Source organism: Gossypium arboreum, chromosome 8 (assembly GCF_025698485.1).
Source record: "Gossypium arboreum isolate Shixiya-1 chromosome 8, ASM2569848v2, whole genome shotgun sequence".
Classification (NCBI taxonomy): domain Eukaryota; kingdom Viridiplantae; phylum Streptophyta; class Magnoliopsida; order Malvales; family Malvaceae; genus Gossypium; species Gossypium arboreum.
The window spans coordinates 50,422,469-50,442,700 of record NC_069077.1 but is presented as its reverse complement, the minus strand read 5'-3'; the positions used below and the strand labels follow the sequence as shown (position 1 = coordinate 50,442,700).

The 20,232-nt window shown below is 37.3% G+C and overlaps 1 non-coding gene across 1 annotated transcript; it reads right to left on the bottom strand.

Annotated features, from left to right (window-relative positions):
* Window positions 1–1,357: 1,357 nt before the first annotated feature.
* On the bottom strand, window positions 1,358–1,464 carry LOC128279727 (small nucleolar RNA R71). The gene has a single exon (XR_008269924.1). It is a non-coding gene; the product is annotated as a small nucleolar RNA R71 (small nucleolar RNA).
* Window positions 1,465–20,232: the final 18,768 nt, after the last annotated feature.

Here is a 20,232-nt window from a genome sequence, read left to right as displayed (position 1 = left end):
TGCATGGAATATGGGTTATATTGATGGAGGAAGTGCTAAAAGGGTTCTCGCCCCTTCCATCAAAAGGGCTCGCCTTCAATTTATTAGAAAGGGCTTTGCCCCAGTTATTAAAAGAGGCTAGGCCTCTAGTTATATGATAAAGCAGCTATGCTGCCAGTGGAGAGTTTGGTTGGGTCGGTTGAGTTATTCCCCACATGGAGAGCTTGGTTGGTACAGGTGGAGAGTAGCGGATGGTGGGTCGAGTAGTCTCCCCAAATGGGCTTGCATACATTCATTGGTATTTCATGTGATATTGAAATGGGCTTGCATACATCCATTGACATTACATGTGATATTAAAATGGGCCTAAGGGCCATACCATTTATAGTAAAGGCTTCGGCCCAGTGATATGATTTATGAAAAGGCTTCGGCCCAATAACCATTAAACGAAAGGCTTCGGCCCAGTATATGTCAAGACTAAATAGGGCTTTGGCCCAGATTGTACCGACATCTTGTGTTTTCACTATTTGTTTTTATTGGGATTACACACCGAGTTTTCGTAAACTCACCCGCTTCTAACTCGTGAAGGTAATCCCTAAGCTTAGATGGTTTGGAGCTCGAGAGGACTCGAGATGGCCACACTATCGCTTTCTATTTCTTTTAATTGCAATAAGTAGCCGATTTATTTCTTTATAAGTTTTATCTTAATAATATTATTATTTGGTTTTGGGTTGTAATAAGGCCATTTTAATTATATTTCTGGGATTATTTTATTTTATACCCTATATTTTTCTGATAACAATATGAGTTAAACCTAGGGTGCGTTTCCAAAATGATAATTGTTTTCAAAATATTGCAACGATACAATTAATCAGTTTATCAAAAATATCTACTTAAATGAATTCCAACTTCTTTTTCTCAAAACCTAACCTAGCACCAAAGTGTGGTAATGGTTGTGGGCATGTCTAGGATTGGATCCAATCAAGATCTTGGCACTTAAGCAGCCTTCATGGCTCACCTCCTCTGTTTCGGATACCTACCTAGTGCACATCTTCCATTCACTTTATTAACTTAGCAAAAACTATCTTTTAAAACACTAAGAAGGACGTTGAAAGAGGCATGGGTTTTCTTAAAAACTTCAATATGACACGTCGAATCCGGCCATAACGTCTGGGCCAGGTTTGGGGTGTTACAAACTATACAATACATTTAAAATTAATGGTGTTTCTGATGATGTCATTCATCTTCAGTTATTCCCTTTTTCATTGAAGAACAAAGCTAAATAGTGGTTGAACTCGTTACCATGAGAGTCAATTACTACTTGGAGCAAATGACTGAAAAATTTCTATTAAAATATTTTCCGCCGACTAAAACGGCCAAATTATGTAATGATATCTCTTCGTTTGTGCAGATGGAATTAGAAACACTCTACGATGCATGGGAGAGATAGAAGGACCTTTTGAGATGGTGCCCTCACCATGGGTTACCACTTTGGCTTCAGGTTTAAACATTCCATAATGGCCTAAATCCTTCGACTCGACAAATGGTTGATGCAGCTACTGGCGGAACCATCAATAATAAAACACCTGAAGATGCTTATGAGTTTATAGAGGAGATGTCACTGAATAACTATCAGTGGCAAGTCATGAGGACTAAGCTAACAAAAACAGCAGGCGTTTATAATGTCGATTCGGTTACTATATTGTCAAACCAGGTAGAACTTCTAAATAAAAAGATTGATGGTTTTCTTAGTTCTTCACAGGTTTACCCAGTAATGCAGTGTAAAGCAAGTGGAGGTGGAACAAGCCATTCGGAATACTAACCTTATGGCTACAACATGGATAACGAGCAGTTAAATTACATGGCTAATAATCCTCGATCTCAAAACAATCTATATAGTAACTCTTACAATGCAGGTTGTAGGAACCACCCAAATTTCTCGTGGGGCGGTCAAGGAAATCAAAGACCACAACATCCTCCGGGTTTTCAACAGCCACCCTATCAACAGGAAAAGAAACCGAACCTTGAAGAGATGCTCACAAAGTTTATCTCGGTGTCAAAAACCAGTTTTCAAAACACTGAAACAACACTTAAAAATCAACAAGTGTCAATCCAAGGGCTTGAAACTCAGATAGGCCAGCTTTCTAAACTAATCTCTGAATGACCACAAGGTAGATTGCCAAGTAATACTGAACCCAACCCAAGGGAATATAGCTCAACGCAATTAATGTTCAAGATGAAGAAGGATTCGTTGAGCCTAAACCAAAACTGAGCCAAGAAATTGTGGTAAGCAGAGGTCAATGTGAAGTAGGTCATAATAAAAACAAATCAGTGAATGTCGAATATAAACCTCGTGTGCCACACCCCAACACGACAAGGAAAGACCGCTCAGATGAACAATTTGGTAAATTCCTTAAACTCTTAAAAAAATTACATATTAACTTACCGTTTATTAAAGCTCTATCGCAGATGCCAAACGAAATAAAATTTTTAAAGGAGCTTTTAGTAAATAAGCGAAAGTTGGACGAGGCGTCGCATGTGGAGCTAAACGCAGTTTGCTCAGCTATTCTCCAAAATAAACTACCCAACAAACTAAAAGATCCAGGGAGTTTTACGATTCCTTGCTTAATTGGTAGTTTAGATGTTAATAATGCATTAGCTGATTTGGGGGCTAGTATTAACATCATGCCCTACAAAATGTTCAAACAATTAGGTCTCAGGAAACCCAAACAGACTAGGATGAGCATTCAATTAGCAGACAAAACTATAAGATTTCCTAGGGGTATTATTGAAGATGTACTAGTTAAAATCGATAAATTTATATTTCCCGTTGACTTCATTATTTTAGACATAGAGGAAGATAGCAACACTCCTTTGATTTTAGGAAGGCTCTTTTTAGCAACTGCTAAAATGATTATTGATGTTGGCACAGGTGAACTCACACTCCGTGTGGGAGACGAAACGATCTCCTTTCAAGCTCGCAATTCTGGCAACACATCAGAAATTGAAGATGATTGTTTAACCCATTCTACTAAAACTAACAATATGGTACAACCTACTTTGTAGGAAATGAGTCTAAATGAAGCACATGAGTCATTTTCAAGTAGTAGCAGAGGACCTGATCATGGAGATCGAAGGCTACAAATTGAGGAGCTAGATAAATGGCAGACGCATAAACCAAGAACACACGATAAACCAGAACTACGCCAGAATGAGCTCAACACCTTCCCACATCAACTTAAGGTTGGAGATAAAGTCTTATTAGATGCCACAGATCCTCACATTGTCACTACCACACCAAATGAAGAAATTCCTCTTATGGTACTTAGCATTTTCCCATTTGCTACAGTCGAGGTAAGTCATCCCAAGTTCGACACTTTTAAGGTAAACAACACCTGTCTAAAACCTTATTTTGATGAGAATGATAGTAGGAATGAGGAGTATAAACTCCTCAAACCCGTATGACCATTCAATGGAGAGGTAAGTCGAGCTTAGACTATAAATAAGCACTTCTCGAGAGGCAACCCGAGCACTAACTATATTAACTTCTTTAAATTTTAATGTTTAACACCTAACTTACTAACGGAGCTCTTAAATACAGGTTTAACACATAGACACGGCAAAGCACACGGGCGTGCTAAGGGCCGTGTGAAAATAGAGCAAAGATTTCCCCAACACAGGCTACGATAAATTGCCATGACCGTACGACATGGCCGTAAGCGAACCTACCAAAATCCGTGCCTTGAAACTGTGGCTAAACCTGTCAAATTAACATGGGCATGGACCTACATACACAAGCATGAGAGAATCGAACAATGCCAGACACGGCCGTGCAACATGACCTTGTGAACCAACATGCCCAAGGTACACGAGAGTGGGGAAATTGTCAGACGCACCCAAATTCAAAATTCGCGAATCACACAGGTTAAAATTGGGGAACACGGGCGTGTTCCCTGGTTGTGTGCCCCAAAATCTATAAATAGGTTACACTATTCATTGTCTTCTTCACCAAAAAAACACTAACCCTAGCTGTTGCAAGTCCACAAGCCCTCCCTGCCACGCCCGTGCACCACTCCTAACTTCATTCTCGATGCCCAATCTCTTTCCTTTAGCATTTATTTACTTCTTTCTCTTTTATTTCACTGATTTATAATGCTATTTATCATATTAATCTATATTTTTCATGTTATTTTCATCTTTCTATCACACAAATTTCATTTATAGAACAAGTTATCATCTTTTTCATGTTCAAATTCTTACTCATTACATGATTTCTCTACTCCATTTAATTAGTTAGAAATGAATATTCATGGTTAGGATAGTTGAAATAATCATGCCTTTTGTGTTGACATTTCTATTCATTCATATAGTATGTTGCATTTAATTCATTGCCATTTTTACTTACATCACCATGCTAATGCCACAAAAACAGGTCATTGAACTTATTGTTTTAGTTAAACTTAGTAGTTGTGGCTGAACATATTTATGCATTTTTTTTTTCGAATTTAGTCGCATTTTTTCCTTGTCTGCTCATCAAGATGAATTGATGTTTCCACTTGCAGGTATACAATGTCGTCTTCATGTGGTAAAAAAGTCGCTGTCCCTGCTTCAAAGAAAAGGAAGGGAGCATCATTTTCTTCTAGTCCTACCGCGAAAGTACGTCACCCTTTCTTGAGGTTCCCCATTGGGCCCCAAGAAGAACTTTTCCAAATACTTCGGGCCCGACCTTTAATTGCGGGCCACTGCATCGACTGGGTTGCAATAGAACAAGTTTAGTTGGCTGATGTGATTCGGGCCTTCCTAACCACCGACCCTTAAGAGCTTTTCTTTGGGGTCATCGAGCCAACGTATCTCGAGCTTATGATGGAATTATGCTTCACATTTCATCTTCAGACCGTGATGACGAACTACGATGATCCCGGCACAGTGCAATTTTGCCTAGGCGGATTAATCCGCCAGCTCAATGTCCCAGAATTCGATACTGCACTGGTTTATATACGAAGGAATTCAAAGAGGAGAATGACTTACATGCTCTCAACCGTCACATCCATCGTTCTCCTTCACAGTGCTGGGATGCACTAGTACCAGGTGGGACCACCTACAATCCTAGCCGCTCCAAGGCATCGACTATCCCTCCATCTCTGAGGTACCTACACGCCATTTTGGCTCACACGATTACAAGAAGGCGATAGAGCACTGGCGTCGTCAACATTCACAATGCCTACTTTTTTTGGTGTATGTCGCACGGGCACGTCATCGACCTTGCCTATTTTATCGCCCTCGCGATTCAGCATCAGACGGAGCGGCATAGGAAGGGGGTCATCTCTATTGGCCCCTATGTTACTCGGTTGGCTGGACACTTCGAGCTCCTCAGCACCGCAGCCCAAGAATCATCCTTAAACCTCATTGGTCAGATGTCTCCACAAGGCATCTCAAGCTTGCTTAGCATGAGGATGATCAAAAAGCACCAAGGAACCTACCCTCCTCAATATCGTCTCGCCCAATCTACCAAGGAGGAGGCCTACGAGGACATTCCTGATGATGTCCCTCCACAGCACGAGGACCCACCGACTCAGCCACCACCTCCCTCTCGTCCAGTTCATACGGCGGCTTCATATGCTGACATCTCTGAGCGCCTCACTCGATTTGAGTAGCAGTGCTTTCAACGATTTGAAAACATTAATGCTACTCTACAGTAGATTTGTCAGCAGCTCTACATCTCATCCCCAGTCCCACCTCGCGAACCATCCAGCGATGAAAATGTTTAAAAACATTTATTTATTATTTTATGTTTTTAATTTTTATTAAAACTACTTTTTATTTTTTATTAGACTTTAGAATTTTTTTTTAATCATCAATTTCGGTTATTTCTGTATGAGTAATTATTCTTCCTAATATCCCATAAAAAGTTCCTTATTTTATCAAGTTATATAGAGTTCCTAATCTCATCGTCACATAAGAACTAAAAACTCCACCGGGAATGGTTCTCCACGACTACCATGTCCTGATCAACCACGACCATAGCTACCACTAGATATAATATTCTTTTGGCGTAGGACTTATGGACTAATGAACCTCTACCACCGCCGGAGTATCCTCCTCCTCTCTCACACCGATTACTCTCCAAAACTCCAGTTCGAGGAATTCATCATACAGGAAGTTTCACTTCTCCCCCTAAATTATGATTACAAATTTATATTTTCCTATCTATCTTTGTACATTGAGGGCAATGTATATCTTAAGTGTGGGGGGTATTTATTTCATTATCAAAAAAAAAATCCTGAATGACTGTCTTGTTCACTTGAAAAGCTCTCATATCGTATTTAGGATAAATTTTGATTGATTTATGACTTTGATTGATATATCTTGAATTAAAACATAGGCATTTATGCATTGATTGTTTAAACCTTAAAACATTAGAGAATCAAGCATGATACGTTTATTTTTAAGAATTTAAAATTTTAGGTTGTTTCCCCAAAGTTTAGGTATTACTTTAAGTTGGAATTCACAAGTTTTAAACATTAAAAAGCCATAATTTTTGTGAGATTTTTGAACCTTTGGAGCATCTATTAATTCTTTCATGCTCACTTTTATTATTGCTTTGAGTGCATCAGTATTGAATTGTTATTCTAGAACTTGCTTGATTATGCTTGTCAAGACCACACTATTTGATTTGATATGTCAAAATGAGAAAGGCACTTAGGATTAACCTACTCATGCCATGAAAAGCCTACCTCCACGATTAACCCTTAGTGAACCCCGTTGAGCTAACAAGCCATTTCTTGTATTACCCTTAATATTAACCCTTAACCCATTATTGTTGAAATCCCCTAAATTAATTTGATCCCTATTTTTGTCCAGATTAGAATTGAAATAGTTTCTTAGCTAAGTTTTCTTCTACTTTGTATTTAACCTGCTTCTAAAAAAAATGTATACATCTTAATAGTAGTAATCTTCTGAGCTAAAAAAGTTAAATTTCATATTCTGAGAAAAGCTCTGTTGTACGCAATTGATGACTAGCTATTTTTCTAGTTAGGCAATTTTTCAAGTCAATTTCGATTCTAACCTTTTCTTTCAGCTTGTGACCACACCCCCTAACCAAGCCTCATTACAACCCTTTAAAGACCTTTTGATTGATGTATCATCTCAAATTATAATGGTGGAGATTTAATTTTCGTGCAAGCCTATGGTAATGACTTTTCATTATTGACTATTGAGTGCTTCATTTATTGTCCTTAACATCTCGAGTGATTTGAGTGAATCTTTAGTGAGGATGTAAAACTCTGTGACATTTTGAATACAAGGTAATTACTTAGATGAGGGGAGACACCTATGTTTTCAGAATAAAATGCTCAACTTGGAATGATTGAATCTTTGATGTTCTTTTAGTTGAATTTTCAAAGTGTGATTACCTATGGATTATTTTGAGATATTATCGATAGAAATTATAAGTTGAGAAGAATTTATTTTGATTATGAGTTGAGAATTTTGGTTGAGGACAAGCTAATGCTTAAGTGTGGGGGTATTTGATAAACCGTAATTTATACATATTTTTACCCATGCTTAACGCATTTTATGGATGATTTTCCATTAGAATTGGTGAATTCGATGCTCCTAATGCTTTAATTTCATGTTTTATACTTAGGAGAGCATAGGAGAGCGAAAGGGACGAGAAACGGGCCAAAAATAGAGAAAAATGGGCCAAAGTACGAATTCAACATGGCCTGGACCTCCTCACACGGGCAGACCACATGGCCATGTTAATTTGGCAGATTCGAAGCACGACTCACACGGGTGTGTCCCTACCGAGCCCAAGTTGAGTCCAATTCAGAAAAGGCTGATTTTGAGGGCTTCTAGGCATTCTAAAGCCTATAAATACACCCTAGAGGAGGAAAGTAAGGGGGCACACGGAGAGGAAGGAAGAAATTACTCGAAGAAAGCAATTGATCCATCTCAAAAGCCGGATTCATCATCAAGACTGAAAATCTCCCCTCAATTTCCCTTCAGGAGTTTTGGGTTTTCTTTATGTTTTGTATTCATTATTCTTCTGAGATGTTTTCCTTTTTGGTTATGAACTAAATCCCCTAAATACCTAAGCGAAATGAAACCTAAGATGAATCTTGTTATTATTTTCTGAATTGTATGATAAATATTTAACTTGTTCTTAATTATGTGTTCTTAATTCTTGTTTTAATATCCCAGGATACTGATTCAAGATAAGCTCTTATTCAGAGGACAAATAGACCCTGTCTAAGAGTACATTTTTCATAATTAAGCGAAGTTCATTGCGCGCCTAGAGATAGGGTGACAAGATTTTGTCGGATTAGGGTGAAACCTAATATGGGGATCCATAGATCGAGTTAATGCAACCCTAGGGTGTTAATTAGAGAAAAGTCTGAATTATTCAATCTAGGGATTAGCCGTTATTAGTCTTGAATAGGGATAATAACATAACTTAGGGATCTCTACGGAACAAGTTAAATGAATAAATTATCCGATTCGGAGTCAGAATAACAAGTGAAGTCTAGGTGGATTTTTCCTTAGGTATTGTCTTAATTCAATCGTTTTCCAAAAGTAATCCCCCAATTATACTTTCTATGAATTCTTAGATTAGTTAATTAGTTAGTTAAAATAAAACCACATTATTCTTAGGCTAGATAATAAAAAGACAGTCATTACTAGTACTTTTAGTTCTTTTGGGTTCAACAATCCGGTCTTGCTAAAGCTATACTACTGTTCGATAGGTACACTTGCCTACATCGTGATAATAGTTAGTTTCAAGAACGAGTAATTATAAATATTTAAAACTTACCTGTCACGAAAATCGCAATCAAGTATGATAAAAAATTATATAAAATTTGGTTTTGTTTTTGTTTTATTTAACTTAATATCCAAATTACCATTTTATCCATTAATTAAAACGTTATAAATCACATAATTCAAGGCCATTTATGTCCATATCCATTATCAATGGTCTAATTACAACATACGGACCTCACATTTAATAATCCATAACAAGTAAACACTTTTATCATAAAGATTGCAATTTTTGCATTTTACACTATTTAGTCCTTTTTCTTAATTTGAGCTATTAAACGATAAAATTAGCTAACAAAATTTTCACACATATATATTCACATGCTATAAACACAAAAAATAATATTAAAATATTTTACGACCTCAGATTTGTGGTTCTGAAACCACTGTTCTAATTTTGCTAAAACCGGGCTGTTACAGTAACACTACTGCTAGAGGGAGGCCAGTTAGAAATGAGGGAAATGTAACCAGTAGCAAAGGTGTATCCAAAGATTTAGGGGTGAGATTGGAAGCTAGAGCACCTGCTAAAGTGTACGCCATCTATGCTCGCGAAGATGCGTCCTCCCCTAATGTGATCACTAGTACATTTTCTCTTTATGATACTAATGTAGTTGCATTAATTGATCCTGGATCGACTTATTCCTATATTTGCATGAATTTGGTATCTAGTATGAATTTACCTATTGAGTCTACTAAGTTTGCGATTAAGGTTTCGAACCTCTTAGGTAAATATGTTTTAGTTGATAAAGTTTGCAAGAAATGTCCTTTAATGATTCGGAGTCACTGTTTTCCGGCTAACTTAATGGTTTTTCCATTTGATGAGTTTGATGTGATTATTGGAATGGATTGGTTGACTCTACATGATGTAGTAGTGAATTTTAGCTGAAAGGTTATTGAATTGAAATGTCAAAACAATGAAATTCTTCAGGTTGAATCAGATGAGTCGGGTGATTGCCTATTGTGATTTCGTCGATGTCGGAGGTATGTAAGAAAGGGCTGTGAATCATTTCTTGTGTATGTATTGAATATGAAAGTGTCTGAATTGAAGATCGAATCAGTACCAGTAGTTTGTGAATATCTGGATGTGTTTCCAGAAGAGTTGTCAGGGTTACCATCGGTCAAAGAAATGGAGTTTGCCATTAATTTGGTACCAGGGACTGCATCGATATCAATAGCTCCATATAGAATTGCTCTGACTAAATTGAAGGAATTGAAGTCTCAGTTGCAAGAGTTGACAGATAGGGGTTTTGCGAGGCCGAGTTTTTCTCCCTGGGGTGTACCGGTATTAGTTGTCAAGAAGAAAGATAGATCCATGAGAATTTGTATTGATTATTCTCAGCTTAACAAGGTTACAATAATGAACAAGTATCCCTTACCGAGGATTCATGATTTGTTCGACCAGTTGAAGGGGGCAACAGTGTTTTCAAAGATAGATTTAAGATCCAACTACTACCAGCTGAGAGTTAAAGACTTGGATGTGCCTAAAATCACGTTCAAAACGAGGTATGGGCATTATGAATTTCTTGTTATGCCTTTTGGATTAACTAATGCTCCTGCAATTTTTATGGATTTGATGAATCGAATCTTCCGACTGTATTTAGACAAGTTTGTGGTTGTATTTATTGATGACATTTTGATTTATTCGTGAGATGAATCTGAGCATGCCGAACATTTAAGAATTGTGTTGCAGACTTTGAAAGATAAGATGTTGTTTGCTAATTAAGTAAAAGTGAGTTTTGGCTCCGATAAGTCAGATTTTTGGGGCACATTGTCTCAGCAGAAGGTATAAGAGTTGATCCAAGTAAGATTTCAACAATTGTTGATTGGAAATCGCCGAGGAATGTATCTGAGGTTAGAAGCTTTTTGGGCCTAGACGGGTATTATCGACGATTTGTCAAAGGATTTTTGATGATCACAACACCTATGACAAGATTGTTACAGAAAAATGTTAAGTTCGAGTGGTCAGAGAAATGCCAAAAGAGTTTTCATTAGTTGAAGGCATTGTTGACTGAGGCACTGGTTTTAGTGCAACCTGAGTCAGAAAAAGAGTTTGTGATTTTCAGCGACGCGTCACTGAACAGTCTTGGATGTGTGTTGATGCAAGAGGGCAAAGTGATAGTTTATGCCTCGAGATAGTTGAAACCGCAGGAAAAGAATTATCTGACGCACGACTTGGAATTGGTTGCCATTGTGTTTGCGTTAAAGATTTGACGACATCACTTATTCGGTGAGAAGTGTCATATCTTTATCGACCACAATAGTTTGAAGTATTTGATGACTCATAAGGATTTGAATTTGCGACAATAGAGATGGCTCGAGTTGTTGAAACACTATGAGTTAGTAATCGATTATCATCCGTGAATGGCGAATATAGTCGTCGATATTTTAAGTAGGAAATCTTTGTTTTCTTTGAGAGCAATGAATATGAAACTGACTTTATCTGATGATGGTTCGATTCTAGCTGAGTTAAGAGCTAGATCGGTATTTCTTCAGTAAATTTTTGAAGCTCAGAAGTGTGATACAGAAATTCAAGCTAAGAGAGTTTAGTGCAAATCGACTAGTGATTTAGATTTTCAAATTGGGGTTGATTATTGTTTGATTTTTGAGGTAGGATTTGTGTATCGAGAAACACTTAGCTTATTCACAAAATTCTTCACGAGGCACATAGTGATTGTTTATCTGCTCACCCAGGAAGTACGAAGATGTACAACGACTTGAAGAAATTGTATTGGTGTCAGGTATGAAAAGAGATATTTCTGAATTTGTAGTGAGATGTTTGAGATGTCAACAAGTAAATGCTGAACACCAGGTACCTTCGGGTTTACTTCAGCCTGCGATGATTCCAGAGTAGAAATGGGATAGAATGGATTTTGCAACTGGATTACCTCAGACTCCAAAGAAGAAAGATGTCATTTGAGGTGTTGTTGATGGATTAACGAAATCAGCTCATTTTATTCCGATACGTACCAACTACTCACTTGATAAGCTAGCTGAAGTGTACATTGCTAAAATTGTGGGATTGCACAGAGTGCCTATTTCTATTAGAACGAATAGAGATTCGAGGTTTACGTCTCGATTTTGGAAAAATTTGCAAGAGGCTTTAGGCACAAAGTTGAATTGTAGAACCGCATTTTATCCGCAAACCGACGGTCAGTCTCAAAGAATGATTCAGGTACTTAAAGATATGTTTGGTTGTTATGTTTTAAAGTTCGAAGGTAGTTCGAAGAAATATCTATCTTTAGTCGAATTTGCTTATAACAACAGTTATCAGTTGAGTATTAAGATGGGACTGTCTAAGGCATTGTATGGCCGCAAGTGTCAAACTCCTTTGTACTGGACCGAGCTCAGAGAGAGAGAGATTTACAGGGTTGATTTGCTTAGAGAAACCGAAGAAAAAGTAAAAGTAATTCGTGATTGTTTGAAAGCAGCTTTGGATAGACAAAAATCTTACGCAGATTTAAAACTAATGGAAATTGAGTTTCAAGTCGGTGATAAGGTATTCTTGAAAGTGTCTCCATGGAAGAAAAGCCTTAGATTTAGTCGCAAGGGTAAACTGAGTCCGCGCTTTATTGGTCCGTATGAGGTTATTGAGAGAATAGGGCCAGTGGCATATCAGTTAGCTTTACCATCAGAGTTAGAAAGGATCCACAATGTGTTTCATGTGTCGATGTTGCGCCATTATCGATCAGACCCTTTGCATATAATTTCACCGACAGAGGTCAAGATTCGACCCAATATGACTTATGGTGAGAAACCAGTCAAGATTTTGGCTCGGGAAGTTAAACTGTTGAGAAATAAAAGTATAGCCCTAGTGAAAGTGTTATGGAAAAGATATGGGGTCGAAGAGGCTACATGGGAAACTGAGGAAGCTATGAGAAAATAGTACCCAAACTTCTTTTTCGGTAAGATTTTTGGAGATGAAAATCCCTAAAGAGGGAGAGTTGTAACAGCTCGTTTTAGGGTCAAATCGAAACAGTGGTTTCAGGACCTTAAATCCAAGGTAGAAATGTTAATTTTATTATTTCTTTAAGGTCTATAGTATGATTGAATGATTGTGTAAAAATTGTGTTAAGAAATTTTATCGATAAAGTGTCTAATTTGACTAATAAGACTAAATTGCAATAGGTGCAAATTATGTTTTCTAGAAGCTAGAGGTGCCTAATTGCCATGAAATTTTAAATTGGAGGTCCTTAAATGGTAATTAGACCATTATACTTTAAGTTGGACAAAAATGAACATGGTTGATAAAATTTCAAAGATTTAAGTGAAGGGCATTTTGGTCATTTGGCTAGTAAAGACAAAATAAAACACATAAAAGATGTCATCTTTTCTAATTTCATCCCCCATGGCCAAAATTCACAAGGGTCTCCATAGCTAGGGTTTTTCCAAGCTTTCAAGTTCAATTGTAAGTTCGTTTTTGTCTCGTTTTTAATAATTTTTATATTTTTGAGATCGGTGTAACCTAATCTAGCTATTTCAATGACTAATTTGAAAGAAAATCAAAGTCTAAAATTTTACCCATGTAGAATATTTGTGTATTTTGATGTCTAATGGTAGAAAATGTATGTTTGATGTTAGGTAAACAATATTTACCAAGTGATTTTTGATGAAAATGTTAAATAGGGACCTATTTGTAAAAGTTGTAAATTGTGTGTAAAAATGTGAATAAATAAAAAATATGGACGGTTATGAGTGTCATTAATATTCAGCTAGGCTTGGGTAATGAAGAAATTGGATGAAAATCATTTTGCGAACCTAGGGAGTAAAATGTAAAAAGTTGAAAAGTTAGGGGCAAAAATGTAATTTTTGCATAAGGTGTTTTTGGGATTAAAATGAATAATGTGATAATTCAATGAATTAAATTTGATATTATAGATCAAGAAAGACAAGGTTTTGATCTAGACCGGGGAAAGAACAAGGTTGTGGACTAAATCAAACAATTGTCCATTTTGTACCAACATAAGTTCGTATGTTAAAAATAAGCTTTAAAATAATTGTATTTAAATGTTCTAATATTGCATGAATTGTATATTTGATTATGTGAATGGGTATAACTCAACGAACGAGTTCGACTACGAATCGACAAGCAGAAATCCTGTTTGAACCTTAGGAATAGGGTAGGATACAAGTAACATGTCACCAAGGTTAGTATGTGTTATGTGATTATGTGATTCAGGTGCTGGTCTTGTACGTCCTACAGTGGCTGAGTATACCAGCATATGTAGCAAATACTTGACAACCTGTGTGAGCAGACCGCATAGCTACGTCTTGACTGACAACTTGTGTGAGTAGGCTCGATAATAGCTCGAGAGCGAGCAACTATGTGATATGAGATTGAGGTAGCATTGGCTACATATGTGGCACTTAGTGTGCAAGAATCCCGAGTATCTGACATTATTATTTCGAGTGGTTCACAGGTATGTCAAAGATGAGAATATGTGTAAACTCATTTCGTTAAGGCTTAGGTATGTACATGAAGCTCATGCTTATTAAATATGTGAAATGATGAACATGAGGTAAGTCTTGTAATGGAATACCTTATGATTATGAAACTATGATAGGTTTACCTTTAATCATGTTATATCATTTTAATGTTATGTGCATGGTAAGGTTGCTTATTTCTTACATACGAGCTTACTAAGCTATATAGCTTACTTCGTTTGTTTTCCATGTTTTTATAGTGTCTCCAAGCTAACTCAGAATCAGAGATTGTCGAAGATTGGGATCACACTATCAAACTCTCATTTTGGGTATTAACGGTCTTAGCATTTTGAATGTATGGCATGTATAGGGATTTGGTATTTTTGTTATATGTGTCATTTGATTTGGCCAAATGTATTGGCTCATATTTGTTTAAGTTGATTTGATATTTAGCCATGTAATTGGCTTATTTTGGCTAAAATAGTTGTAAGCCCATTTATTTATGTATATGTGATAATGTCTTTGGTGTTATGATCAGGGTATGCTTGGTGTATGATGGAGTGTGATTTTTAGCATGAATGTGGAATGTTTGGAAATGTGTTTTATTGGTGAGATGATAATCTTATGCAAAAATAGGTGTTATGAAAGTAGTTTAATGATACCTTGTATATGTGAAATTAGCATGGTTAATTTGGGACATGATAAATGTTGTGAAAATGATAGTGGATGGTATTGTATTGATATAGTTTAGCCATAATTATGGATGTTTGGTTGCCTAAGTATGCCATGTTTTATGCCTTTGAATTGGTGTAAGTCCATGTGTGAATAAGGGTGGCAAATGGCTTGGTAAATAGACTTTATTTTGTCCACATGGGTAGACACACGGGTATGTGTCTAGGTCGTATGCGACACACGATCTACTCCTTGGGCATGTGATCCGGCCGTGTGTCCCCTGCACCTTAATTTTGAGAAACAGAATGCTCAGAATTTAGCAGACGGGCAGAGACGCGGGCGTATATCTCAGTCGTGTGGGCAACACGGCCTCAAACACGGGCGTGTGCCTATGGCTGTGTGAAGTCTGCACTTATTTTATGAAAAATAATGTTCCACACGACCTAGCACATAGGCGTGTGACTTGGCAGTGTGACCTTAATTTGTTCATAGGTTACAAGTTAGAGAGTTACACGAGGTTGGGACACGGGCGTGTGTGACCACACGGGCGTGTGTGACCACACGGCCTGCCCACACGGGAGTGTCCCATATCCACAAGGGCGTGTGACCCTTGTTTAGTGGAAAATTTTTTAACTTTTGTAAAAATTTCTAAAGTTTTCGGTTTAGTCCCGGACCACTTCCAAAGCATGTTTCGGGTCTCGTAGGCTCGTGCTAGGGACTTTATGATTGAATGTGAATGGTTTTAATTTGGACGCAAATTTATGACTAAAAATTGTATGATAGTTTTTGTGGTAAGTCCGGTAATGCCTCGTACCCTGTTTCGGTGTCGAATACGGGTAAGGGGTGTTACATATAACGTCGTAGCATAGACACATGAAAAACATTATGAATCCGAGCAGCTTCTGGTGGTAAAGCTAACCAATATGCAACCGGTCTGATTCTTTCTATAATCTCATATGGTCCAATGAACCGTGGACTCAGTTTTCTTTTACGACCAAACCGAAGAACTTTCTTCTAAGGTGACACTTTCAAGAATACTTTGTCACCGACTTGAAATTCTATTTCTTTTCATTTCAGGTCAGCATAGGACTTTTGACGTTCAGAGGCTACTTTCAAACTATCCTAAATTACTTTCACTTTTTCCTCGATCTCTCAGACCAAGTCGACTCCATGTAACTTTTTATCACTGAGTTCTGTCCAATACAATGGAGTTCTACATTTGCGACCATTCAAGGCTTCATACAGTTCCATTTTAATACTAGACTGATAATTGTTATTATAAGCAAATTCAACCAAGGGCAAATACTTTTCCCAGTTACCTTCAAACTCAAGTACACAACATCGAAACATCTCTTCCAAGACCTATATTACCCGTTCAGATTGACCATCTGTCTGGGGATGAAATGCAGTGTTAAAGTGTAACTGAGTACCCAGAGCTTCTTGAAATTTACTCCAAAATCGAGATGTAAACCGAGGGTCTCTATCTGAAATAATGGAGACAGGCACTCCATGGAGTCTGACAATCTCGGAAACATATAATTCAGCCAACCTATCCAAGGAAAAATCCATATGTACTGGAACAAAGTATGCAGACTTTGTCAATCGATCAACAATTACCCAAATGGCATCTTTCCTCTTTGGAGACAGGGGCAACCTCGATACACAGTCCATAGTAATTCTTTCCCATTTCTATTTTGGTATCGTAATCGACTGTAATAATCCAAAAGGCAACTGATGTTCAGCTTTTACTTGCTGACATGTCAAAATTTAGATACGAATTCAGAAATATCTCGTTTCATTCCCGGCCACCAGTACATCTTTTTCAAATCATTATACATTTTATTACTACCAGGATGTATAGACATGTTACTGTTATGAGCTTTATTCAAAATCTTCTGTACTAGTTCTAAACTTTTCGATACATATACTCTGCCTCTAAATAACAAACAACCATTAGTCCCGACCTAAAATTCTGAGTCAGGAGTCAATTCACTTTGTATTCGTTTTGCTTGCAACTTACTATCATTTTTCTAAGCTTCAGAGATTTGCTATAAAAACATTGTTCTAGCTTTTAACTCAGCTATGATTTAACCATCATCAGATAACGACAATCGAGTATTCATTGCTCGCATAGTATACAAAGATTTTCTACTCAAAGCATCTGCCACTACACTAGCTTTTCCCGGATGATAGTCAATGACGAGGTCATAATCTTTTAGTAATTCAAGCCATCTAAGCTGTCTCAAGTTCAAATCTTTCTGTGACATCAAATATTTTAGACTTTTATGATCAATGAATATGTGATATTTTTCACCAAATAAGTAATGCCGCAAGATTTTCAATGCAAACACTATGGCTACCAATTCAATATCGTGTGTCGGGTATTTCTTTTCGTGTAGTTTTAGCTGTCGCGAAGCATAGGCTACTACTTTACCATCTTGCATCAAAACACAGCCTAAACCATGCAATGACACATCACTTTAAACTCTAAATTCCTTACCTAATTCTGGCTGAACTAAAACTGGTGCTTCTACCAATAAAGCTTCTAATCTGTCAAAACTCTACTGACATCTTTCTATAGCAAACGACATCTTTCTGTAGTAAACGAGTCATCGGAGAAGCTACCATTGTAAAACTTTTTACAAACCTTTGATAATAACCAGCTAGTCCCAGAAAACTTCAAACTTTAGATGCATTCTTCGGTGGCTTCCAATTGACAATGGCTGAAATTTTATTTGGGTCTACCATAACGCCTTCAGCAGATACTATATGCCCAAGAAAACTAACTTCCCGTAGATAAAATTCACATTTACTGAATTTGGCGTACAGTTGTTTCTCTCGCAGAGTTTGCAACACTATTCTCAAATGCTCAGCATGTTCATTTTCATCTCGAGAATAAACCAAAATATCATCTATAAATACCATCATAAACCTATCCAAATATGAGCTAAAAATTTTGTTCATCAGGTCCATAAACATTGCAAGTGCATTTGTTAAGTCGAATGGCATCACAAGAAACTTATAGTGTCCATACCTGGTTCTAAAAGCTGTCTTTGGCACATCCGATTCTTTTACCTATAGTTGATAGTAACCAGAATGGAGATCCATCTTTGAAAATACAGTGGCACATTTTAACTGGTCAAACAGGTCATCAATACGAGGCAATGGATACTTGTTCTTTATTATAACTTTGTTGAGCTGTCTATAATTAATGCACAACCTCAAAGATCCATCTTTCTTCTTTACGAACAGAACCGGCACACCCCAAGGTGAGAAACTAGGTCGACCAAAACCTTTTTCAATTAACTCTTGCAACTGTACTTTCAGCTCTTTCAATTCATTAGGTGCTATGGATATAGATGCTGTTCCCGGAACAAGATCTATAGAGAATTTCACTTCTCTATCCCATGGTAAACCAAGTAACTCTTATGGGAATACATCAGGAAATTCTCATACAACTAACACTGATTGAATCTTGGACTCAAATACTTTAGCATCCAGTACATATGCAAGGTAAGCATCATAATCCTTTCGAACATATTTCTATGCCGATATTACTGAAATCACATTAGGTAATCCATCTAGTTTATCATATTCAACATGAAGTAATTCACCACTCTCACATTCAATACAATATATTTCTGGTTACAATTCACCACTGCATCATATTGGGTCAACTAGTCCATTCTCAAAATCACATCAAATTCATCAAATGGAAATAACATCAAGTCAGCCAAAAATTAATAACCTTTTACCATCAACGGACAATTCTTATAAACTTTATCCACCATAATACACTGGCCCAGGGGGTTTGAAACTTTAACCACAAATTTAGTGAATTCAACAGGTAAATTTTTAACATTCACTAAGCTCATGCATATGTATGAATGTGTGGAACCAGGATCAATCGATGCAGTAATATCAGTATTAAGTAGAAAAAGTGTACCAGTAATGACGTCTAGTACAGAGGCATCTTCTCTAGCACGAATATGTTCTTACAAGTGCTCGCACCTCAGATCTAACTGTTGTATCCCTGGTAGTACCTCGACTACCACTAACATTGCCGGGATAACGGGGTAGTATACCTCTCAAAACAGGATTACTAAGCTTTGGAGCTGGTTCTATCTCTTTTTCAACTCTTTCGGGACAATCTTTGAGAAAATGGTCAAGTGAACCACATCCAAAATAAGCTCCACTTCTAGATCGACATTCCCCATCATGAAATTTGTTACAATGTTTACATTTCGATTTGGGATTACCAACACTACCCACACTGGTTACAGATGGTGATGAAGACCTTAGGTTAGAACGTTGAGAGCCCCACTCTCTTCCAGAATATCCCGTAAATATGGTAACATGATCATAATACTTCTTTAATTTCTAAGAAGCAAATGATTGTGACTTACTCAAAGTTCTTTTTCCAGAAACCTGAGCCTCTCTTTCAGCTTATTTCTTCTCTTCACTGAATTCCTCAGCTTTGTGTGCTCGACCGGCTAACACTGCAAATTCCCTTATTTCGAGAATTCCAATCAACAACTTGATATCTTCATTTAAACCCTATTCAAAGCGTTTACACATTTCAGCCTTGGTTAGAACCCATTCTCTGGCATACTTGCTCAACCGAACAAATTCTCCTTCATATTTGAATACAGTCATATTTTCCTGCTTGAGTTCTAAAAATTCTTTCTTTTTCTGATCCATGAATCTCTGGCTAACATATTTCTTCCTGAAATTAGCCTGGAAGAATTCCCATGTAACGTTATCTCTCGGTACAACTGAAGTTATGGTATTCCACCAACGACAAGTTGTATCTTTCAGTAGGGATACTACACATTTCAGACATTTTGCAGGTGTACAGGATAATTCATCAAAAACCCAGATAGTATTTTCTAGCCAAAACTCAGCCCTTTCCGGATCATCATCTACGGTAGCTCTAAATTCATTTTCCCCATGCTTGCGGATTTTATCTATCGGAGGCTTACCAATTCTAACAGGTTCTCCACCCTGTGGTACCTCACGAACCGGTTGAGGAACAGGTGGGCGAGGTCATTGTACAGCGGGGTTTGTTCTCAAATACTGTGTAAACCATTCATTCATCATTCGAAAAAAAGCTTGTTTTGCCTCCTCACTTCAACCCTCAGACACGGGCCTTTCGCTACCAAACGCAGACGTAACCCTTTGAATTGAAGCTCAAGCATTGCTCTCAGCTTCCTCGGGTTCAGTTCTAGCTCAGTTGGATGACATTTCTATATGAAAACACATTTAAATGATCAGAAGTCATCACACTATCACAATTTATATAATGGCATGTATAGCTAAACTCATGTTTGCTATGTCTAATTC